This window comes from Elephantulus edwardii, unplaced genomic scaffold (genome assembly GCF_000299155.1).
Source record: "Elephantulus edwardii isolate Elephantulus edwardi_28Jun2011 unplaced genomic scaffold, EleEdw1.0 scaffold00014, whole genome shotgun sequence".
NCBI classification, from domain to species: Eukaryota; Metazoa; Chordata; class Mammalia; order Macroscelidea; family Macroscelididae; genus Elephantulus; species Elephantulus edwardii.
Window position 1 is genome coordinate 16,895,226 of NW_006399764.1, and position 23,250 is coordinate 16,918,475.

The following is a 23,250-nucleotide window of genomic DNA, read 5'->3' on the forward strand; positions in this document are numbered from 1 at the left end:
CATACTTTGGTCATGTTGTAAGGAGAGACCGGTCCTTGGAGAAGGACATCATGCTTGTGAGAGGGGAGGGCAGGCACAGGAGGGGAAGGCCCTCTAGGAGATGGATTGAGTCAGTGACTGGGGTAATTGGGATGGGTGTATCGGAGACAGTGCGTTTGGCACAGGACAGAGCAGAGTTTAGGGCTGTTGTACATAGGGTCACCATGAGTTGCAGGTGACTCAATGGCACATAACAACAACAACATATGCCCCAGTGGTGGAATTGCAGGGTCTCATGATATTTCTACTCCAACTTTTTGAGAAAGTATCAGGCCACCTTCCATAGTGGTTTTACTATTTTATATCCCCACAAGCAGTGAAAAAGAGTTCCAGTCTCTCCACAGCCTCACCAACATTTGCTGTTTGGTGCCCTGTTGAACTTTGCTATTATTGCTGGGGTGAGGTAATGTAGTTTGTCTTTATAGTTTTATTGTTAGGATATAATTAGGAAATAGTCTAAGGTTACGATCATATATTTTTAAGGATTATTTCTTATAACACTAATTAAAATGAAAAAGGTTTCATTTTAAGAAAAATGTTTTACAACAAAGCAAATTATTTTTCTTTCTAGTTAACCTTCTAATTATTGTCTGAACTTTCTTATGTGATTGGCCTCATTGTGGTAGGTTTTTGTTTTGCACAAGATTACTGGTAAGCCAACATAGTGTAAAAATGATTTTAAGAATTTCTGATGCATTTATCTAATTTATGTAATTATTTTAGTGATTATATAATAAGAGAGCAAGTGGAGTGCTGTCGTTCACTTTTCCCATCTCTATCTTTAAAACATTTAGATTGTTACCACTCTTAAAACTAGCTGCTGATTATTTTCTCATGTGGAGCTTTGTCGTATTTTAGAATATTTGTAGAAGTTTTTTAAGATGTATATCTCATACTGTGTAACAAATGAACTTAAGGTAAATCGAAGACTTAAATATAAAACTTAAAATTGTAAAGATTATTAAAGAAAGCATAGGGACAGCCGTAGGGGCCCTAACACATGGCGTAACTGTACTCTCAGCCATAACCCAGAACACGCAAACAGCAGAAGGTGAACCAGATGACTAGGCCCCTCTAAGATTTAAACAGTTGCTGTTTGATGCTGTCTAGTCAGCTACGACTCGGTTGGCCAGGTAGCGGTCTTTCAGATTTCTTGGCATTCAACTAAGCATATCCAGGGCTGCATCAGTTAGCTGAAACACTTCATTTGGTAGGCCATAAATTCTTGGAGCCTTATATTTTACTAGTGCTCAGCACACTTTGGGCTTCTTCCTTCAGAACCATTGTTTCTTGGCCATATACTTCTTGTTGATGTATGCTGTTGAGGTAGAACTGACCCATAGTTGACCTTTCAGCAGGTTTTCATAGGCAGCAAATTGCATGGGAGGAGAGTGTCCATCCTTCTCCCATGGAGCAACTGGTAAATTCAAACTGTGTGCCTTTGGGATTGTAGCACAGTTTATTACCACCAGAATTCCCTGAATCATATGCTGATCATATGCTGTGTCCTGAAATGGTGCAGTGTCCACCTTTTTTTTTTTTTTTTAAATAAGTCTGCGGGTCCCAACAATCTGTGTAACTCTGAGAAGAATGGGAATCCCAGAATATTTGTGCTTATGTGAAACCTATACTTGGACCAGCGATAGTCATCAAAACAGAGCAAGGAGACATTGCGTGGTTCAAAATTGAGAAGGGTGTACGCCAAAGATGTATTCTGTCTCCGTACCTTTTCAGTCCATATACAGACCAGATCATCTGGAAGGCTGGGCTCTTATGAAATGTGGCATCAGGATTGGAGGAAGATTCATCAGCAACCTGTGTTATGCAGATGATACATAAAACCCTGCTTGCTAAAACTGAGGAGAACCTGAAGCACTTGCTGCAGAAGGTCAAGGACTGCAGCCTTCAGTGTGGATTGAAGCTCAGTATCACTGGGCCAGTTAGCAGCATCATGATGGATGGTGAAGAGATTCAGTTTGTTAAGAGATTGAGTTTAGTTTGCTTGGCTCCACAATCAACACTCTTGGTACCAGCATCCTAGAAATGAAAAGATGAATTGCACTGGGAAAGTCTGCTGTCAGGGACCTCTCCAGAGTATGGAAGAGTCACAGTGTCAGTCTGGAGACTAAGGTGCATCTGATCCAGGTCATAGTCTTTGCACTTGTTTGCTATGCGTCTGCTGGACAATGATGAGGGATGATAGAAGAGAATTGATGCCTTTGAGCTGTGGTGCTGGAGAAGAGTTTTGAATATACCATGGATTACCAGGAGAACAAACACGTTCATCCTGGAGAGGGTGAAGCCAGCCTGCTCTTTGGAGGCGAGGATTCTGAGGCTTTGTCTGACATACTTTAGGCATGTTGTAAGGAGAGACTTGTCCTTGGAGAGGGACCTCATGTTTGGAAGAGTGGAGGGATGGAGAAAGAGAGGGAGACCATTGATGAGATGGATTGATATAGCGACTGGGGATATGAGGGCTGGCACAGGATAGAGCAGGTTTCAGGGCTGTTGTACATAAATAAGATCACTATGAGTCTCAAGTGACTCAACAGCACACAACAACAGCAAGCAACTATGACTCCTTCTTTCCATCTTTTGATATTTCTGGCATCATTCAAGATTTTTCCATAGAATCCTCCAGTATTTAAACAGTTAATGCCATTAAAAGATTTTGCAAAAATAGAAAACACACCGTTTTCTTGCTTTTGAACCATGCAGTGTTTCCTTGCTCTGTTCTGACAACTGCTTCCTGGTCCAGGTATAGGGTTTGTATGAGCACAATCAAGTGTTCTGGGATTCCCATTCTTCTCAGAGTCAGCCACAGTTAATTGTGATCCACACAGTCAAATGCCTTTGCATAGTCAATAAAACACAGATAGACATTCTTTATGGTATTCTCTGCTTTCAGCCAATATCATCTGTCATTGTTGATGATGTCCCTAGTGACATAGCCTCTTTTAAGCCCAACTTGTTTGTGGCAGTTTGTTGTCAGTGTCCTGTCCCAGTCATTTCTTTATAATCTTGAGCAGAATTTTGCTTGCATGTGATAATGTTCAGTAATTTCCACATTCTGCCAGATCACCTTTTTTTTTTTTTGGCTTTAAAAAATTATTATTATTATTTATGTGTGTACCGCCAAATTGGATCTGACTGGTACAGGGGACAATTGTTCCTCCTTCTTCAGCAGAGTCTCTGGTGGATTTCAACCGTGCACCTCTGGTATTGCTGGATCACCTTTTTTTGGAATGGGAATAAATATGGATCGCTTCCAGTCAGTTGACCAGGTGATTGTCCTCCAGATTCCCTGGCACAATTAGGTGAACACATCCAGGGGTGCGTCTGTTTGTTAAAATATGTCAATTGGCATTCCATCAGTTCCTGGGACCTTATTTTTGGCCACTTCTTCCAGAGCGGCTTGAATTTCTCCCTCATCACCACAACCTCTTGATCTTAAATTAATGCTGTAAAATGTGTAGAGAGATCCTGGGAACCTCATGCACTCCTGGTGGGATTGTAAAATTGTACAAACACTGTCTAAAACAGTGTGATGCTTCCTTAACAAATTGGAGCTAGAAATACCGTATCATCCAGCAATCCTACTACTGCATGTGTAACCAATAGAAATTAGAGATATGACAAGAACCGGTAATATACACATCCATGCCCATTTGCAGCACTAGTCACAATAAGAAAGAGGTGGATTCTGAGGCCAAATTAATACAAGCTGCTAATAAAATGTTTGCCTTATGTAAAAAGAAAGAAAGAGGTGGAAACAGCTTAAGTGCTCACAAATGGATTAATGGGTAGCCAAGCTATGGTACCTGCACATACTGGAACACTACGGTATGTTAGCCTTTGAGCTCTGTTGGAGAAGAATGCTGGACACGAACTGCCAGAGGAACAAACAAGTAATGTCTTGGAGAGGGTGCAGCCAGAGAGCTCATGAGGCTTTCCCTCACATGCTTCGGGCATGTTGTCAAGGGTGGCTATTCCTTGGAGGTGGACAGGGTGCTCGGAAAGGTAGAGGGTTGGTGAAGAAGAGGAAGACCCTCGACGAGGTGGATTGACGCAGTGACTGCCACAGTGGGTTCTAGTATGTCAGGAAGTGTGGGCACAGCACAAGATAGGACAGGGTTCATATCTGTTGTTCATAAGGTCACTATGGGTTGTACTTGACGGCACCTGACAATAGCAATATGTTAAAGAATAATGATGAATATTCAAAACACATCATAGTGTGGATGACCCTGGAGGACAATAGAAAAGGGCAAATATTCTCCAAGATCGTTATTAGGAGAAGCCAAGAAAAGGCTTTTACATTGAAAGAAACATATTTTGATAGTGGCCAGACATGGGAGGTGAAGGTAAATCATTAACTAGAGAGGAGTTCATAATGACATGGGTAAAGGAGAAGGCAACATAAAATACGGGAGGAGTCAGACGCAGTGACTTTATCAGGACAAATTTGCTGCAGCGTCCAGCAGGCCGGCTCTGAACAGTGTGTTATGTTGCACCTTGCAGTGTTCCATATTCTGCCTTTTTCACTCATAGAAAGTGTGGAAATTAACAAGAACATTTTCATGGATGTAACAGATGCTACTCTATCTCATGGAGTATTAGATCGTGATGCATGGCTCAGACATGTCAGACCCCGGAAGTGCCGAACCTTTGCTGAGCATTCATGCAACAGAAATTGACTTGGGGGGTATGCACATTTGGGGGGGAGGGCTGCTGGAACTGTGGGGGAGGCTCCTTTTGGCTTTCCTCCTGCTATTAAAACCATGATTTGCCACCACCGTGCTAGAAGTATCCTCTCTGGAGAATGCTTGGAAGATGGCGGGTTATCCTTGGCATTGTGTCATCATCACACCGAATCAGAAACAGAAAGGAATCATCTTTAGCAAAAGATGGGATCAAAGAAATGGAATGTTCTCGAGAATCTTACTGGGTCCATTTCTATCCTGCTCCTGCTGGTAGAAAAGCACATGTTGGCCCAAGTCAAGACAAAGTTTTAGAGCAAAGTGAAATGGAAAATAAGTTTTCAACAGCAGAGCTCTGAGGACTGTTATTTTGACCACCAAGGTAAAAAACAAAAAAGGAAAACTTAACCATTACATCTTCTGGACCAGTATTGGGGGAGAAAAAAAAAAAAAGCCCTACAAAAACCCACCCAAACCAGTTTAATATTCTGGTGAAGAACTAGACAAGGAACTTTGAAAATTGTGGCTTATGAAGAGAAGTTAGATTTGCTATCTGTGGTAGCTGTTACCAAAGTAAATATTGAAGGAAAAGCTCACTTGAATTTCCATAATGAATATGGAGCTTTACTTTGAAGCTTTCCATTAATGGAGTCGTGATACATGATGTGTTAGTTCTGAGGTCGCCTTTGACAGAGACCCACCAGGAGCTCAGAGGCTGTGTTTCTCAGATTGTTTGTGACACTGGAGGAGAAGACGAAACCTTAGGCATGGTTGTTATAACGAGGGAGCCACTTTAAAGTTATGAGGTATAACTTCTGAAGCTTTTAGTCAGACTCCCCAGCAGCTGTGTCCGGTCTACATTTTTTTTTACTTGCTGTGTGGTAAATCTTCAAGTGTTTTTCAGAAAAGATTTTGTGTTGACATCGAATGACTGTGGCTGCTTTTTAAAAACTCATACTATGGAAAATGGAGACAACTTCATTTTTGTATAAAAGTTTTTAAAAAATGATGTCCAAAGAAATGTTTTGGAGTTTTTAGGTAAATATTGAAGACAAGTTAATTCTAAGTGTTGAGGAAGAGAACCATTGATGGAGATGTGCTTAGGATGGTTCTTAAAGGGTGGAATGTGGTTTTGGTGAGTGAGACTGGGAAGAGGAGACAAAATGAAGATAAAAAGACACAACAAGAAATCCCATGTCGTCTAGTCCAAGCTTTGTTTAAGGGTGAAAATAAGATCTCTAACGTGAAAGTTGGGAGCTCTGGTGGCTTTATGGTACTGAGGTGCGCGGCCAATCCAAAGGTGTGCGGTGTGCCCCCATCAGCTTCTCCAAGGACAAATGGGCAGTTTCCTCCCATGACATTTACAGCCTCTGAAAACCTGCTGGAGGGTCAGCTATGAGTCATTTCCGTTTCAGTGGCACACAACCACAGTGCCTTTACACCTACTTTGTAGAAATTCCCTCCCTCTGTTTAGGCTTACCTAATGCTTTTCTCATAATTTAAAAACTCAAGAAAACTTAAACTCACTGCTGTTGACTTGTAGCTGACCTTACGTTGGGGTTCTGAGGTTTTGAGTCACACAGAGGATGACCCATCTTTCTCCCATGGAACCCTGAGTGTTTTCAGATAACACTAACAGAGGTGAAGTGGCATTCTCGTTGCACCATGTCAGGGGTGCGTGTAGTCCAGGCTTCATCACTGTTGGCACTGAATTTCATCACGTGTATTGAGGTAGAGCTTGTCAGGTTTCTGCAGCTTTCTACACTTCCCTCTCCTTTCCTGACTTTTCTGTTCTATACTCTGGGAGAGAATCTGGCTATGTGAGTCTTTACAGTATTACTTTTTACATTTAAAGAGTTGTCACCGTCTGGAAATCTAGTAACTCTTCAGTTCTGTTAGTTACTGTTGCCACTGCTGCTATCTGTGTCAGCAGGAACTGAGTGTGTGCTGTGACAGGAGACTGCAGTCCCATTGAGGGGTGCAAAGGATCAAGCTGTGGGCTAGTGACTGGGTTCACTGGCGGAGGAATGCTATTCCCTTTAAGAAGCTAGAAAGCCAGATATGCTCACAACAAGGGGGTCATTCAACCAGTGGGCCCATCTCACAGTGCATTACCCCTTGTGTTTTCTGGGCTCTCCCTGTGTGAGAATGCCACTAGCTTTGCTTTGGGGAGGTCTTAAAGGTATGGAGCAATCTTAACATCTATTAAGCTTTAAAAAATTACATGCTAGGAAAAAAGAAAGCAAATCTTTTCCTTTCCTTCTCTGAAGTTAATTGAGGTCCCTATCTCACATCAGACCTACCACAGCCAGCCCCCTATTCCAAGCCATTTACTAAGCCCACAAAGCAAAGAAAATTGGTGTATGATACCTCTTTTATCAAATAATAAATTTACTAAAATAATTACCTTCTCTTTCCGGTCTGCCTGCTCTGTTCCTTTGATCTGTATGTCTGTGTTTGTACAAATACAACCCCTTTTGTTTAGCCATTTCAGATAATGTATATACAACTGGTTCCAGGAAGAACAGCATCCCCAAAAGATGCCAAGGCTGGAGGTTGATTTATGACTTTGAGATACTCTTTGTGTGCTTTAAAAGTAAGGACCTCTGAGACCTTGTTTCTGGGCTGCTTTGATGATTTGATTGCCAACTCTGTTAACAGTTTTTTTCTTTCTGGAAACAAGAGTCCTTGAATTCTGCATCACTTTCTAATTAGGTAGTCTTTTCTCTTCCCTTTATCGCCTCTCCATTGTTCTTCCCCACCTCCCCTTTGCCTTCATGGCTTTAGGAAATGGCACAGTGAGACGTGGGGCGGTGAGCCAGCAGCATTGGGGCTGGTGTGAGACAGGGCGCTCTTGGTGTATCTGTAGGAAGTTCAGTGCTAAGCCCAAGGTTTTCTCCTTTTTAAACATAACTTCCCTACCCTGCTTATTTTAGCAAATTGAAAAGTTTGGCCGTTCAGGAATTTCTCTCCTTCTTAAGGTTTTTGTTGTATAATATTTTTTTGTGTCCCTTACAATGGTCTCATAAATGCTTTTGATTTCCCTTTTCAGTATAACCAAGATTTCCTGGTTTCATGCTCCTGTCTTCTTGGTTGTGGCAATACTTTATAATAGACAGAAATTGTACCATATGGAATAGAACCAAAGGCCAGAGAAAGTCACAAAGTAGATTTTTCAAGTCCCTGCTCTAAAAGCTTTCCCTTGTGGTTGAAACTGTCATTCAGACTCTGTCTGAAGGAAGGAAAGAAATAAGCTTTTTTTTTTTAAAAAAAGATTTATAGTAAATGTGCATGACAAACATTTCTATTTTAACCATTTTCAAGTGTATAATTCAGTGACATTTAGTATACTTACAGTGTTGTACACCCATTACCACCACCTATTTCACAAAGTTATTATTACCCCAGAATTTCAGTATTCCATAAACATTAGCTTCCTCTTCCTTCTTTTTAATCTGTTTCTGTCTTTATATAGTTCCCTATCCTAGATGCTCCTTATCCCAGGGGTATCCTACAGGGTTTGTCTTTTATGTCTGCTTTCCATTTCATCATGTGTCGAGGTCCATCTATAGGTCCATTAACGAAATTAAGATTAGAATTTATTTTTTTAGTGCTGTATAATATTCCATCGTTTGTGCGTGATACATTTTGTTTATTCGTTTGTTGGTTGACACTTAAGTTGCTTCCTACCTTTTCCTATTTGGAGTAACGCTGCAGGTGAATATTGATGCCAGAGTGTCTGTTTGAATCCTTCTTTCAATCCTGTTGGTTCCGGATCTTGGAGTGAAATGGTGGGGTCTTACAGTAGTTTCATTTGTTGAGGAATCACCAAACTCGTCTTATCCATGGTGACTGTACCATTTTTGAGGTCCCTTCATTAGGGCACAAGTGTTCTGACTTCTCCACATTCTCACCAGCCCTTATTTTGGGGCATTTTGTTAATAGCTATCATATTGGGTATGATGATGAATTGTGATCAGATCCTAATGAACATTGCTTCTTTTTATCTTGCATAATTTTGCCATAGGAAGCTTCGGTGAGGAATTGTGAGGTAGTAGCTAGCTCAGAGACAAGTTTGCTGATAGTTCAAAACAGAAGACATAAGATAGTGCACTCAGTCCTAGAGCCCCAGGGCACAGCAGTGTGGTATCATTTGCGTTGGTGTGCACTGCCCCATGTATCTAACTGGGGAGATCAGACCATGGACTTGGCCAGCAGGCCGGATTCCAGCCCCATCCTGCCCCTAACTGGCTGAAAGCCCTGTGAACGGCTTCTCTGAGCCTCACTTTTCTCATCCACTTATAGAAAGGGAAATTAAGTGTGATAGGGGGTCAGTGTTGATCCTTTACTGGTCCCAGCCCAGGTGCTATTGGTCTCTAATGAGACTATTTTGGTCCTATTGCTCTTCCTGAGCTAGGAAAAGGCTAAGTTTTATCAGAGCATCGTTGATAGAATCACTGTGAGTCTAGATGACTTGATGGCATCTTGATGGTTTTGTTTTCCTTTTGGGTCAATCAGTGATGCATATTCTGTTCCACATTATTACTTGTTATATACACAGTGTTTTTTCACACTGACCTTCCTTTCACCTATTCCAATAAAGTGCTACTTATCCATCCATTCATTTCCTACTCTCTCCCCTCTGCCCCCTAATCATCTTATTCCTTTTGTGAATGAGTTATTTCTGCAGAATATCCTCTAGACTCAACTGAATGTCCTCTAGACTCGTCCATTGTGTGTAGTGTTTCACAAGGTTTTTTTCAGTGCTGTGTAATAAATAGTCCATTGTGTGAATGTACTAGTTTATCTGTTTTGTTGGTGGGCACTTGGGTTGCTTCGATTTCTTTGCTGTTGTGAATAAAGCTGCAGTAAACAGGGATGTATGTATGTGTCTGTTCATTTCACAACTCTTATTTCTTCAGGATATACTTCCAGTATGGAATAGCTGGAGAAAAGGTAATTTCGTTTTCAACTTTTTGAGGACACACCAAATTGCCTTCCATAGTGGTTGCACCGTTGTACATTCCCGTGAGCAGAACACGAGAGTTCCAGTCCTTGTGCACCCTTCCCAGCATTTGTTTTCTGTGCTGTTGAACTTTCTACTGGGGGGTGGGGGTGAGAAATCCCATTATTGTTTTGATTTACTTGTCTGTAATGGCTGGTGATCTTGAACATTTCTTCATATATCTATTGGCTGTCTGAATGTTTTCTTTGGTGAAGAATCATTTTGTATTTTGTCCATTTCATAATTGTATTTTTTCTTTTTGAGGTGCAGGAGTGTTCTCTAAATTTTAGATATGAGTCCCTTGTCAGATATGTCATTGCCAAGTATGTTTTCACAGTCTGTAGGCTCTCTTTTGAACCCTTTGGGAGGACCCAAGGGTTTTTTTGTGATGTATGGCGAAGATTAGATTTTTAGAAGCTGCCAGTCATCTAATTTATGTTCTCCTAGTTGTGTAGTTTTGTCTGTGTGAAAGATTATTCATGCCATGGATTAGGGCTCCTGAATTTGAGCCTATTTTTCATTTTTTAAAAAATTTTATTTTTATTGTATTATTTTTATGTGTACCGTCAAATCAGATCTGACTGGTCCAGGAGGAGATTGCCCCTCCTTCTCCAGCAGAGCATCTGGTGGATTTCAACCGCATACCTCTGGGATTGCAGTGCAGCGTCTTGCCATTAGGCCACCAGAGCTCCCTTGAGCCTATTTTTCGACTGATGATCTTTATACTTCTTGGTTTTACCCTTAGATCCTCGATCTACTTTGAGTTGATTTTTCTGTATGGTGTGAGAGGTGCATCTTGTTTCAGTTTTCTGTGGAGAGATGTCCAGTGTTGCCAGCACCATTTGTTAAGAGGCTATTGTTTCCTCATCAAATGGTTTCCCCCCTCCTTATCAAAAATCCGTTTACCATAGGTGGATGGGAAGAATGGCTAAAGTGTTTTGAAATAAGTTGTGACAGTCAACTGATTTTGCTTCATTTACAGGGAACACTCAGCTGGACAATTCTGGTAGTTCCTAATATTATGTGCCAGTTTCTTGTATGGATGTCTTCTGAATTACTGAATTTTTAGATAGAAAGAAATATTTCAGGAGTAACCTACTATTCATTAGTTTTTCCTGAAGATTTTTTTTAAGTTCATAAAGACATGTTAATTTTAGAAAATTCTGGCTTTTTTTGGGGTAAACTTTCAATTTGGGTTAATTTCAAGGTTTGCCAGTATTTGTCTCTCCTTTCTTCTTATATTTGTGATACGATGTTAGTCCCTTTGTGATCCATTAGCTGCTCATCTCAGTGAAGCACTTCTCCTGAGTCTTCCCCAGTTCCATAGATGCTGTTAATGTGTTTATACTAGTAACACTGCTTGTGTTTTCATAAGATAGAGCACACGTGCAGACCTTGTGCTTAATTTAGTTCTATCAGTATTTTCTCTGGAAAGAATCTTTCTTGCTTGAAAATAGGTATGTTTCCCCCCTCACACATTTGAACAAATAAATGCTTCAAAAAGATGAAAGCTAAAAAAAAAAAGAAAAAGATGAAAGCTAATGTATGGATTTTTCGTTTCCACAAAAAGAAATCTATTTCATGCTTTCCTTTATTTTCCTAATGTATTTACCACTGAAACATGGATTTTTTTCCCAATTCTGAATCTTTTTGGTAGCAACTGTGTTATTTTAGTTGAGTATTTTTGGTAGCTACTAGATTTGCAAATTGGTGGATCCTGTAAAAATTTCAGCTGTTTAAAACTGGAGATAAAAGCACTGAATACCCAATCTGTGTCTGAACCTTCTCTCTTTTTTAAAAATAATTTAAAAATAATTACTAAACACATCCTCTTAAGAAATGAGGCTATTGATGAACTTTATGGCCTACTCTTAGGTCGGGGACTGTCTTAGATGGGACGGTACACTGCCTTATCCCACTGTTGTTGGGTACCATTGAGTTGGAAGTGAACCCTCAAGTGGATTTTTAGAGACAGCCAGTTAATTGCACAGCAAGAGATTGTCCATCTTTCTCCCACAGAGCAGCTGGTGGATTCAAACCAAGTGCCTTTGAGTTGGCAGCACAGCTCTTTACCACTAAACCCCCAGAGCACCCCACACTTAGAACCTATAGCAGTTTGCTAGAAAGAGTATTTCATTCTGATTTAGCTCGGCTGGAGTCTCAAGGTTCCCAATTTAACAATGTCATGGTAGGTGTGAGCTTCTTGATGCAGAGCTCTGATGTCTGGCTGTTGCATTTCCTGTGTTTGTGGGTTCCCACCATTGCTGACAAGGTAACGGCAGGTCTAAATAAGGCCTGTTCGTAAATAACTGCACTTTGACAAGCTGTGGTGGTTGAGTTGACTCCAGGTTGTGGGGGCACCGTGTGCGTCACAGTAGAACTGGGTTCACAGGGGTTTCAGGGGCTTCTTTTTGTAAGTAGATTGTCAGGCCTTTGTTTTCAGGAGCCTTTGAGTGGACTTGAACAGTCAACTTTTGGTTATCAGCCACTCACATCACTTATAGACTGCAGCATAAAATGTTTTAGAAGTTCCAAAAGGGAGACAGGAGAAGCTGGGTTTGCTTTGAATTTTATGGCATGGGTGAGATATCAGTCAGAGCTGTGGGGGACTGGCATTTCAGAAGGAGAGGAACAGAGGCAACTGAGGTGGGCATACACTTATGGACAACCCTGAGGACAGGGTGGCCCGAGCACGGGGTAGTGGGTGTGGACGCTGACAGGCCCTGTGTTTACAGCCGGGGTTGGGTTGTGTAGGATTCCTGGACCTGGCCCAGTGGGGAGAGAGGCCTGATGATGTGGAATTGTTGTGTGGTGATACCTATTTTCTTAAGAACCACAGTCAGGAATTGGACAAAAAGCTAATTAACTGGGTGATCTGGTGTGAGTTAATTAAGCAAGACTTTTTTTTTATGGTAGTGTAAAAGAAAATATGAGACAAAGGTCAAGTTTATATCTGAAGATGGTTAGAACAGATGCATGTTCTGTGTTTCTCACAGTGCTCTCCCATACTCCGTGGAATCTTGGTAAAATGTGGACTTTGTCCTTGTCTGGAAAAGTGTAGGTGCTTCATTGAGTTCAGAGGTGCTGACTGCAGTGGATCAAGGTGTTTATGCCCCAGGGCTACTGGACTTTGTCTTTCGCTTTACGTGCTAAAGTTGGCAGCAGCTTGCAGCGAGAAGAGGAGCTTTCAGTGAAAAGAAGAAAACCTATTTTTAAGTATATGCTTTTTCCTGAACATTTTCCTTCCTCACATCATCTTGTCAACCATAAATTACAGATTTTAATGGGGTAAGGAATGTAGCACTCTGCCCCCACCGGTTTGATCTCTTAATACAGATGTTATCATTTGGCCTTTTCAAAAACTAATTTACAGTGAAAATCAGTGAGTGGTTGTTGGGCAATATCTTGTTAATTTATTTCTTCATAGTGATTAGATTATGAATGTAACTGGAACCAAAAGCAATAAAAGAGGTTCAAGTTGCATTGATAGCATTGGGAAAAAGAACAAAAGCCCCAGGAACTGATGGAAAACCAGTTAACATGTTTCAATAAATGGTTGCAGCCCTGAACATGCTCATCTCTCTATGCCAAAAAATTTGAAAGATCGCTATCTGGCCAACCCACTAAAAGAGGTTCCTATTTGTTCCCATTCCAAGAAACATGACCAAGCAGAAAGTGGAAATTATAAAAAAAATATCATTAGTATCACATACAGAAAAATCTTACTGAAGATTATTTTTAAAATGCTAGAACACATTGACAGAGAACTGCCAGAAATTCAAGCTGAATTTAGAAGAGGCCACGACACCCCAGTATCATTGCCGATGTCAGATGGATCTTGTCTGAAAGCAGAAAAGACCAGAAGGATGTCTGTTTATGTTTATTGTTGATCATGTAAAGACATTTGACTCTGTAAATCCTAACAGATTATTCATAACATTAATAATGGGAATCCCAGAAGACTCAAGTTTTTGTCCAGCACTAGGGGATGATGCTACATGGTTTTAAATCAAGAATGATATACATCAGGGCGGAATCCTTTCTCCATACCTATTCAGTCTGTATACTGAGCAAATCACTAGAGACGCTTGGTTACAAGAAGAAGAATGCAACATCAGGATTGGATCCCAACTCATCACAAACCTGTGTTATATAGATAACACGACCTTGCTTGCTGCAAGTGAAGAGGACTTGAAACACTTGGTGCAGAAGATCAGAGAGCATAGACTTCCAAAGGAAAATTTCTGGATTGTATTATAGCTGAGACTTGCTAGGTAGGTAGAAGGTAAATTATGTTTTCCTTCAACTCTTTGTTATGTGGTCTCTGGGGTCCTCAGGCAATTTCCTACCATAGTTGTTGTTTTGTGCCATAGAGTCGAAACTGATTTGTAGCTGACCCTCCTGACAAGTTTTTAGAGGCAGCTAATCACATGATTGTGATTGGCAGTTGGAGTTTGCCAATCCTTCTCCTGCTGAACAGCTGGTGGCTTCAAACCTCATTCCTTCTAGATTGCAGTGCACCTTCTTGCCACTAGCCTGCCAGAGCTGCCCCACCATTAGCAAATGTTTAAGAAACAGAAATCAGTACAACTAAAAACAAACAAACACACACAAAAAAAACCCCCAAAACCACCAAAAAACCAAAACAACAAAGAGTATAGTCTTCAATATGGATTACATCTCAACATCAAGAGAACAAAAATTCACACCACTAGACCAATAGGCAACGTCATAATAAGTGGAGAAAAGATTGATGTTGTCAAGGATTTTGTCTTCGATCTTTGTACTAGCAGTCAAGAGATCAGAGGACATGTTACATTGGGATAATCTGTTAGGGAGCCCTCCAAAATGCTGAAGAGTAATGATGTCAGTTTAAAGTCTAAGGTGCACCTGATTCAAGCCATGATCTTTCCAGAATTACTGTCTTTTAGTTGTGGTATTAGAGAAGAGTACTTAATATCCTATAGACAAGCAGAGAAACAAACCTGTATGTCTTGGAGAAAGTGCAGCTGTCATGCTCCCTAGAGGCAAGCATGGTGAGGTTTAGACTCACATACTTTGGGCTTGTTGTTTGGAGGGACTATTCCTTGGGAAAGGGCATCATGCTTGTAAAGATCCAGGGTGAATGAAAGAGTGAAAGACCCTCAACAATAAAGATTGCCACAATGACTTTATCAGTGGGCTCAAGGATATCGGATTTTGAGGATGGCATAGGATAGGGCAAGGTTTACATTCATTATTCATAGGGTTGCTATGTGTCATGGTTGTATGAGTACGTGTTGTGAGTCAACACCTAACAACAACAACATAAGAAGAAGAATTGGAAGGGAGCTCTGGTGGCCTAGTGGCAAGAAGCTGCTCTACAATCCCAGAGGTATACGGTTCAAATCCACCAGATGCTCTTCTGGAGAAGGAGGGACAATCCCCTCCTGTACCAGTCAGATCTGATTTGACGGTACACACACAAAAACGAATAAAATACTATTTTTTTTTAAAAGAAGAATTGGGTTTCTTTTTTTTTAAAAAAAGTTTTTGGTTGGTCCATAACTCTCGACTGTACTTTCATTCAGCTTTACATACTTGTTCAGCTTATATATCTACCTGTCTTTCTACTCTGACAGCTCAAGTTACTATTTGCCTGGATTCTTTTAAGAACAAAGAACAGTGGTAGTGTAATGGTTAAGTTCTTGATTTCTAACCAAAAAGACGGTAGTTTGAACCTATTAGCTACTTAGAGGGGGGAAGAAAAGATCTGAGGATCTGATTTCATAAAGGTTTCAGCCTAGGACACCCTCAAGGAGAATGCCCTGATATAGCCCCTGTGAGTTGGATTTGACTGCTGGTTACACAGGAACAGTTGTTGTTGTTGTTTTTTTTAAATTTTATTATTTTTTGTGTGTGTACCGTCAAAATCAGATCTGACTGGTACAGGAGGGGAATGCCCCTCCTTCTCCAGTCGAGCATCTGGTAGATTTGAACCGTGTACCTCTGGGATTGCAGTGCAGCTTCTTGCCACCAGAGCTCCCTTACACAGGAACAGTTTTAAGTCAGCTGCTGAGTTTCCTTGCTTTGCTGTGCTCACCTCACTCCCTCCACCTCCTCAATGGCACCCTCCCTACCCATCGTTCATACAGCAGCCAAAGTTATTTTTATAAGACAGTTAGTATGAAGAATTAAAAAATACATATAAAAGAAGATATTAAACTGCCCTTATATAATATTATTGTATTGTATTACATGTTACTTAACTTTAAGTTAGAACTGACTCATAGCTGACCCTCCCTCCAGTGGGTTTTCATAGCCAGTAAATCACACAGGAAGATACTGCCTGTCTTTCTCTAATGGAGCAGCTGGTGAATTTGAACCATGCTCAGCTCTTTACCTTTAAGCCACCAGAGCTCGCTTTGTTAGTCTTGCTTTCAAGACACCTCTTGGTAGACACTGCCTTCTTCTCTTTCCCTCAGCACCTGAGTGCTTTATCTGGGCATTATTGAGAGACTCCTGCAATTTAAGGCCACATTTATTTCATTTATAATTCACTCTCAGATTATTTGGAATTCAGTCCTAGATATAATTTATTTCTACCTCTGACTATGTCAATATGCACTTCCTAAAAACAAAGACATTCACTTACATCTCTGAAAACCAACTGGAGGGTCAGCTGTGAATCAGTTCTGACTTGGCAGCAATGAGAGAGAGGACAGCAGTGGACTAAAAAATAGCAGTGATTATGAGTCAGGGGTGTGTTTTATTCTGTTGTACATAGGGATATGTCCCAAGGAGCTTGACAGCACCACACAGCCAACAGCAGGGCTGAAGACACTGATCTATCTCATTGCCAGAGCTTGACATGATCCCTTCCCCTTGTTCCCTGTACCCCAGCCACACATCTTTCCTGATATTTTGACACCCTCATTCTTCCTGTCTCTCTTTCTCCCTCCCTTGTGCTCTGAGCAAGCACTTTGTGTTCCCCTCCGTGACTTCTTCCTGCCCAGCTCCCACCTTCGTGTCTTCTGCTGGCCTAGCTTACAATTTTTCTTAATGACTTCACATACGTAGGTTATGCCGGTCATTTCTTGGTCTCAATGTCCAGTTGGTTTCTTTTTCTGTTTTCTCAGTTTATAGTTAATTGGTTCTTGTGTTTTGTCCATGTGTTTCTTTGGATTGTAAGTTCCATGACAACAAGACTGGTGTGTGGTGTGGTATACTCCATACATAAAATACATGAGCATCAGACACATACAAGATGCTACAGCAAATGAACTTTCTTCATTAATATACCAATCAGAAAATATAGATGATACTCAGGGTAGACTATAAGAATTTATTGGTGTGTTAAAAAAAATCCCCCCATTTTTGAGGACTTACCAAGTGCAGGGGAATTGCTGTGATTGTTTATAGAGGGAGTGCGTAAGACTGCCTGTGAAATGTATATTTGCTTTTGTTTTTCTAAATGATGATCACAGCTGTTCATCAACCAAATACATACCGAATCACTTAGATAATACCCTATTGTTTGGGCATAATAAACTATCCAGAATTACTGGTGTTGCCTTTCCTATTTCTTAATCATATACTGACCCACTTTTCATCTGAAGTTTATGTAAGTGAGCTGTCAGAATATTAAGGGTTAGTGAATGTTTGTTTCATGCTGAATGTATATTTCACTTCGTATTGTTAACTCTTCTTACTGCCTTTTTCTGCCTTGTTTCTGACATTTCTCTCTATTCCTTTTCCCTCTACTTCTTGATATGTTGTTAGGTGATGTCAAGTTGAGTACAAATCATAGTAACGCTATAAACAGATCTGAACCCTGCCCTGTCCTGTGCCATCCTCATCTTTCTGACCTACTTAAGCCCGTTGCAGCAGTTACTCTGTCAGTCCATCTAATTGATGGTGTTCCTCTCGTTACCTGCCTCTGCCTTTCCAAGTGTGATATCCCTCTCCAAGGAATAGCCTCTAATAACGTGCCCAAAGTATGTGAGATAAAGCTGTCATCTTTGCCTCCAAGGAGCACTCTGTACTGTCTCCAAGACATATAAGTTCTTTTAGCAGTCCACTGGGATATTCAGTACTCTTCTCCAACCACATAACTCAAGGACTTCAGTTCCCCTTCTGTCATCTTTATACATCGTCTGACTCTTACATGCATAAGAAGTGATTGGAAAGACTGTGGCCTGAATCAGGTACACCTTAGTCTTCAAACTGGCCTCATTGCTCCTCAGTAATAAAAAAGGTCCTTGACTGCAGACTTTCCAACCCAGAAACAGAACTCTGTCTTTAAAACATGATTTCTCCATCACTTAATTCTTTAAAAATCTGTTTCTGGTTCTCTTTCCCTCATTGTCTTAGTCTCCCCTCTTTTCGAACAGCTTGGTTAGAATTCAAAGGCAGACTGTTGTGGTTTTTTTAAAGGTGCATTTATGAACATGAATGAGAACTGTATAATCCAGTATCACTCAGCTATGCGTTTACTAAAAATGCTAGAGACATTCTCTGTCTCTCTCACTGAGTGTGAGTCAGAATAAATCATAGTTAACCCCTCATCGGATTTCTGAGGCTGTAAATCACATGGGAGGAGATTGACCATCTTCCCCGAGGAGTCCCAGGGAAGCTCAATTTTGGGGTTAGCAACACAGTTTCCTATGGATTCTGCCATCAGAGCTCTCAGTAGATTTCCTCACTCACTCACCATCATAGAGTTGGAACTGACTCACAGCTGACCCTCCAGTGCGTTTCCAGAGGCTGTACGTCACATGCGAGGAGCATGCCTGTTTTTCTCCTGTGGAGCAGTAGGTGGATTTGAATCAACTGACTGCGGATTGGCAGTGCAACTCTGTCCACTAGGCTGTAAAGGCTTACTAGCCATTAACAAATTCAGAGCACCCTGAAATGTCTTAAGATGCAAGAGAAATTAGAGGTTTGGCTATGATTTTTTAATTATGTTATTTTTATTATTCTTTCCCTTTTATTGCCCAGAATTCCAACAGTGAAGTTAGCTCAGCATTTTATTATTATTCTTTTTTAATTACCAAAGTTGACCAGACTCACTGCCCTTGAGTCAGATTTGGCTCGTTTCTACCCTCTGTTGGGTTTGCAGGGGTGTAAATCTTTCTATGGGGATACTGCCTTTCTTCTCCTATGGAGAAGCTGGTGGGTTTGAACTGCTGACTTTTCAGTTAGCAGCATGACAAGTTACATGCCGTGTCAACAGAGGTCCTTAATTGTTACAAAGCAGAGTGTTATGACTGACATGTGAAAAATCTGTGTATCTCTGAGGAATTAATCCTTTGATAGGTGTGGGCATAGTTTTGGACTCCCTTTTAGGAACCCCCTGTTGGTGTAGTAGTTGACTGTTAACTGAATGCACTGCTGTTTGAGTCCACTAGTACTCTGGTTCAGAGACCTTCAGGGAGCTGGGTTGACATAATGACTGCAGCAATGGGCCCAAGCATGTCAGATGAGAAGTATGGCACAGGATGGGACAGTGTTCAGATCTGTTGCTTTGAGGTAGCTATAAATTGTCCTCAGGGGCACCTAACAACAACGACAGCTACTATATGTGTTGATTGTGGATCCAAGTAAAATGAAGTTGTTGACAAGTTCAATTTTTTTCTCCATCTATCATGCATGATGTTGCCTCTTGATCTAGTGGTGAAGATTTTTTTAAAATATTATTTTGTATGTATGTGTGTACCATCAAATCAGATCTGACTAGTACAGGAGGAGATTGTTCCTCCTTCTCCAGCAGAGCATCTGGTGGATTTGAACTGTGGACTTTTATTTTCCTGATGTTGAGATGAAATCCATACTGAGGGCTGTAATCTTCGATCTTCCACATTCTGATTAGTAATGGATGTTTTTACAAGTTTCTTCTCATTTTGAGTTGCGTCACCTCAGCAAATGAAGGTCCTGAAAGGAGATGAGACAGTCTTGCCTGAAGAAAGTGAAAAAGACTTGAAGCACCTACTAAAGAAGATATATTCTAGTCATTAGTTAGCCGAAACAGGCTGCTATGATTTTGTTGAACGAGACAGATTGGAAGAGGACAAGTTGGAAAAGAAAGAAACTTCATTATGTTTGTTGTTGAAAAGAATATGAAATGATCCATCCTGAAGTACAGTGCCACCTGTGATAGGATAATGTTGATTTGCCTGCAAAGAGGAAACTTGATCCAGATTTCTGTAGTTTTCACATACTATCCTTTTCCAAGTCCAAGATCCACCCCATCCAGGACTTTGTATTACACATTGAGTGGTCGTGACTCCCTGGGCGCCTCTTCACTGACAGTTTCTCAGACTATCCTTGGACAGTGACTTGGAAAGTTTTAAGAAGTCCTGCCTACTTGGTAGTGTGGAGGACTTTCATTCATAGGGTTGCTACGACTCAACGGAACTTAACAACAACAACCACCTACTTGGTATTTTTTAAAATGTTCCTTTATTGGAATTTGTTTTGTATTTTTCTCATGGTGAGTTTGTACGCTTGATATGCTGTGGTGGAAATGACACTTCACCTCTGTGGGTTTGGGGTAGGAAGAACACAGAGGTAAAGTACCATTTTCATTATATCAAATCATATCAAGGAAAAATACCATTAACATGATTTCTCATTGTTGGTGTTAACTTTGATCACTGGCTTGGATAGTGTTTGTTGGGATTCTCCAAAGTCATGTGAGTGTTTTCTTCTCCCATCTTCTGTCACCATGTGCAGCTCACATTTCCAGAAATGTGATGCCAGAGAATCTACAGAAACTGGATGGTTAGGAGGTTTTTCTCATCTTGTTAGAGTACAGAATAGTTACATAAAAAAAAAATCATGTCACCCTGTCATACTTGTTCCAAGATTTCCTTAAGGAACCTTATTTTTAGCTTTCATGAGATTCTGAGTGTATCTGAGTTTATTTTAGCTTGGAGATTGCCAAATCACTTCACCTTTTGTGATTTCTCAGAGGTGGTTATAATGGGGCTTAAACTCTTTCCAAGTTGAATCAATTATTCTCTTATGTATTGAACATTATTCACAGAAAGATAGCTGGAAGTAGAGTTTAACAGTTCTCTTAATTTAGGGGAAATTGATAAATATTGGATAACATTTATTGATGGGAAATGTACATGTGAAGTCAATCATAACTTTGCAGCTGGACTAACTATTCTTTCCACCTGTAGAAACCCTGACCTTATTAAGACCGGGCCTCTTATATACTCCCTGTTCATTCATTAGTGACTGTCTGGCTTCCTTTGTGGACTGGGAGCAGTAGTGGGGCTGGGATCATGTTTGCTTTGTAAGGCCACTGCCGATACCCCTGCTGTCACCCAGGCCCAGCACAGAACAGGCACGTACAGGCTTACCGCCGCACAGTCATCTCATATGTTAGCTCTGGGCACTTTTAGAAATATATGTGGTTAATAGGGCATTCATAAGAAAAGCCTGGGGACTTATTTCTGAAAAAGCAACCACTGAAATCCTTCCCTGTGGTGCCGTTTTCCCGTGACACATGTGGGTCACCGTTCGTCTGAATCAATTTGACAACTGGTTTAATAGCAAGTTGCATTTGTATCCGTGAGGATGACCAGAGAAGCCTGCAACACAAAACCAATGGGTTTTTAAAAAAAAAATTTTAATGAACGTTTACAGAGACTTTGGATTTCCATTCATTAATTGTTGCATTTTTGTCGCTGCCCACCCCTCCCCCCAATTTGCTCTTCTCTTTGAAAAGTAAAAGAAAAATTCTTTCATTGATACACACTTCCCCCCTCACCTCCCTGTCCACTCCACTATGCAGCCTTCGTTCTGGACTCCGGTCATGACAATAATACCCAGTCATATATCCCTTTTGAACAATTATCTCCCTCATCTGTTTCAATGCAGTATACATAATTTATCCCATCTTTCTCATTCTCTCCTTAACCTCGATGTCAGACCTATTTTACAACAGTGGCACTATGCAATATTTGTCCTTTTGTGGCTGAGATATTTCACTCAGCATAATGTCCTCCAGGAGCACACATTTTGTATAATATTTCATCACGAGTTCTTTGTTTTTCAAGGCTGCATAGTATTCCATTGTGTGACTATACTACAGCTTCTCTATCTATTCATTTGTTGATGGGCACTTACGTTCTTTCCAACTCTTTGCTATTGTGAACAAAGCCGCAGTAAACGTGAGTGTGTGTATATCTGCTTGGGTGGCAGTTATGAAAACAAATAATGTTTTTAAATGGTGATATAATGGTGGAAGAAGTCTGGAACTAAAAGTTCCAAAATATTCACAGTGGTTATCTCTGGAGAGATAACTGTGGCCCATTTTCATTTTCTCCATTGTTGTCCAGAGGAGTTCTCTCTTATTATTATTATTTAAAAAGTATTTTATTATTTTTTTTGTGTGTATGTGTACCATCAAATCAACACAATCAACACTCTTGGCACCAGCAGCCAGGAAATTAAAAGATGTATTGCGATGGGAGAGTCTGCTGTTAGGGACCTCTCTAAAGTATTCAAGAGCAATGATGCGTCTCTGGAGACTAAGGTGCGTCTGGTACAGGCCATGGTCTTTGCAATCACTTGTTATGCATCAGAGAGCTGGACAATGACCAGGGAGGATAGAAGGAGAAATGATGCTTTTGAGCTTTGGTGTTGGAGAAGAGTGCTTGAGGGTACTATGGACTGCTAAGAAAACAAACAAATTCATCCTGGAGAGGGTTAAACCGGGCTGCTCCTTGGAGGCAAGGATTCTGAAGCTTCGTCTGACATATTTTGGTCATGTTGTTAGGAGGGACCAGTCCTTGGAGAGGGACATCATGCTTGGGAGGGTGGAGGGACATCGCAGGAGGGGAAGACCCTCTATGAGATGGATTGATTCGGTGACTGGGGTAATCGGAATGAGTGTGTTGGAGACAATGAGATTGGCACAGGACAGAGCAGAGTTTAGAGATGTTGTACATAAGGTCGCTATGAGTCACAAGTGACTTGACGGCACATAAAAACAACAACAACAACAACAACCATCAAATCGGATCCAACTGGACAAGAGGAGATAGCCTCTCCTCCTTCAGCAGAGCATCTGGTAGATTTGAACTGCGTACCTCTGGGATTGCAGTACAGCTTCTTGCCACTAGGCCACCCGAGCTCCCAGGAGCTTATTATTATTATTTTATTAATAAGAAATATCAGGATATTATTTATACTTGATGTGCAAAGGCATTCTTCATGAGTGCGGAATGAGGAGCTCATCTATGTGAAATACGATGAACTCCTGCTGTGCGAATGAATGTGCAGCTTGAGAAACTCACTGCAGGGTCAACCAGGAGTCAGTCAAGTTCCACAGCAGAGACTGAGTGAGTGAATGCTTAACTTTGTCAATTAAAAAGGAAAACAAATCTAAATAAACCCAAAACTTGTGGTGAGCCTCATGCTAACAATAGTTTTAGTACTGAGTGCTTTCGGTAAGACTAGAAAGTTGCCAGGTTGGCTGTCTTCTCCCCCAGGAACTGTTTGACCTGTTGA

The 23,250-nt window shown here is 40.8% G+C and overlaps 1 protein-coding gene across 1 annotated transcript in view; it reads left to right on the forward strand.

The window, feature by feature from the left end:
* The window catches only part of TTC39B (tetratricopeptide repeat domain 39B), a 139,525-nt gene that overhangs the window by 49,222 nt on the left and 67,053 nt on the right, over nucleotides 1-23,250 (forward strand).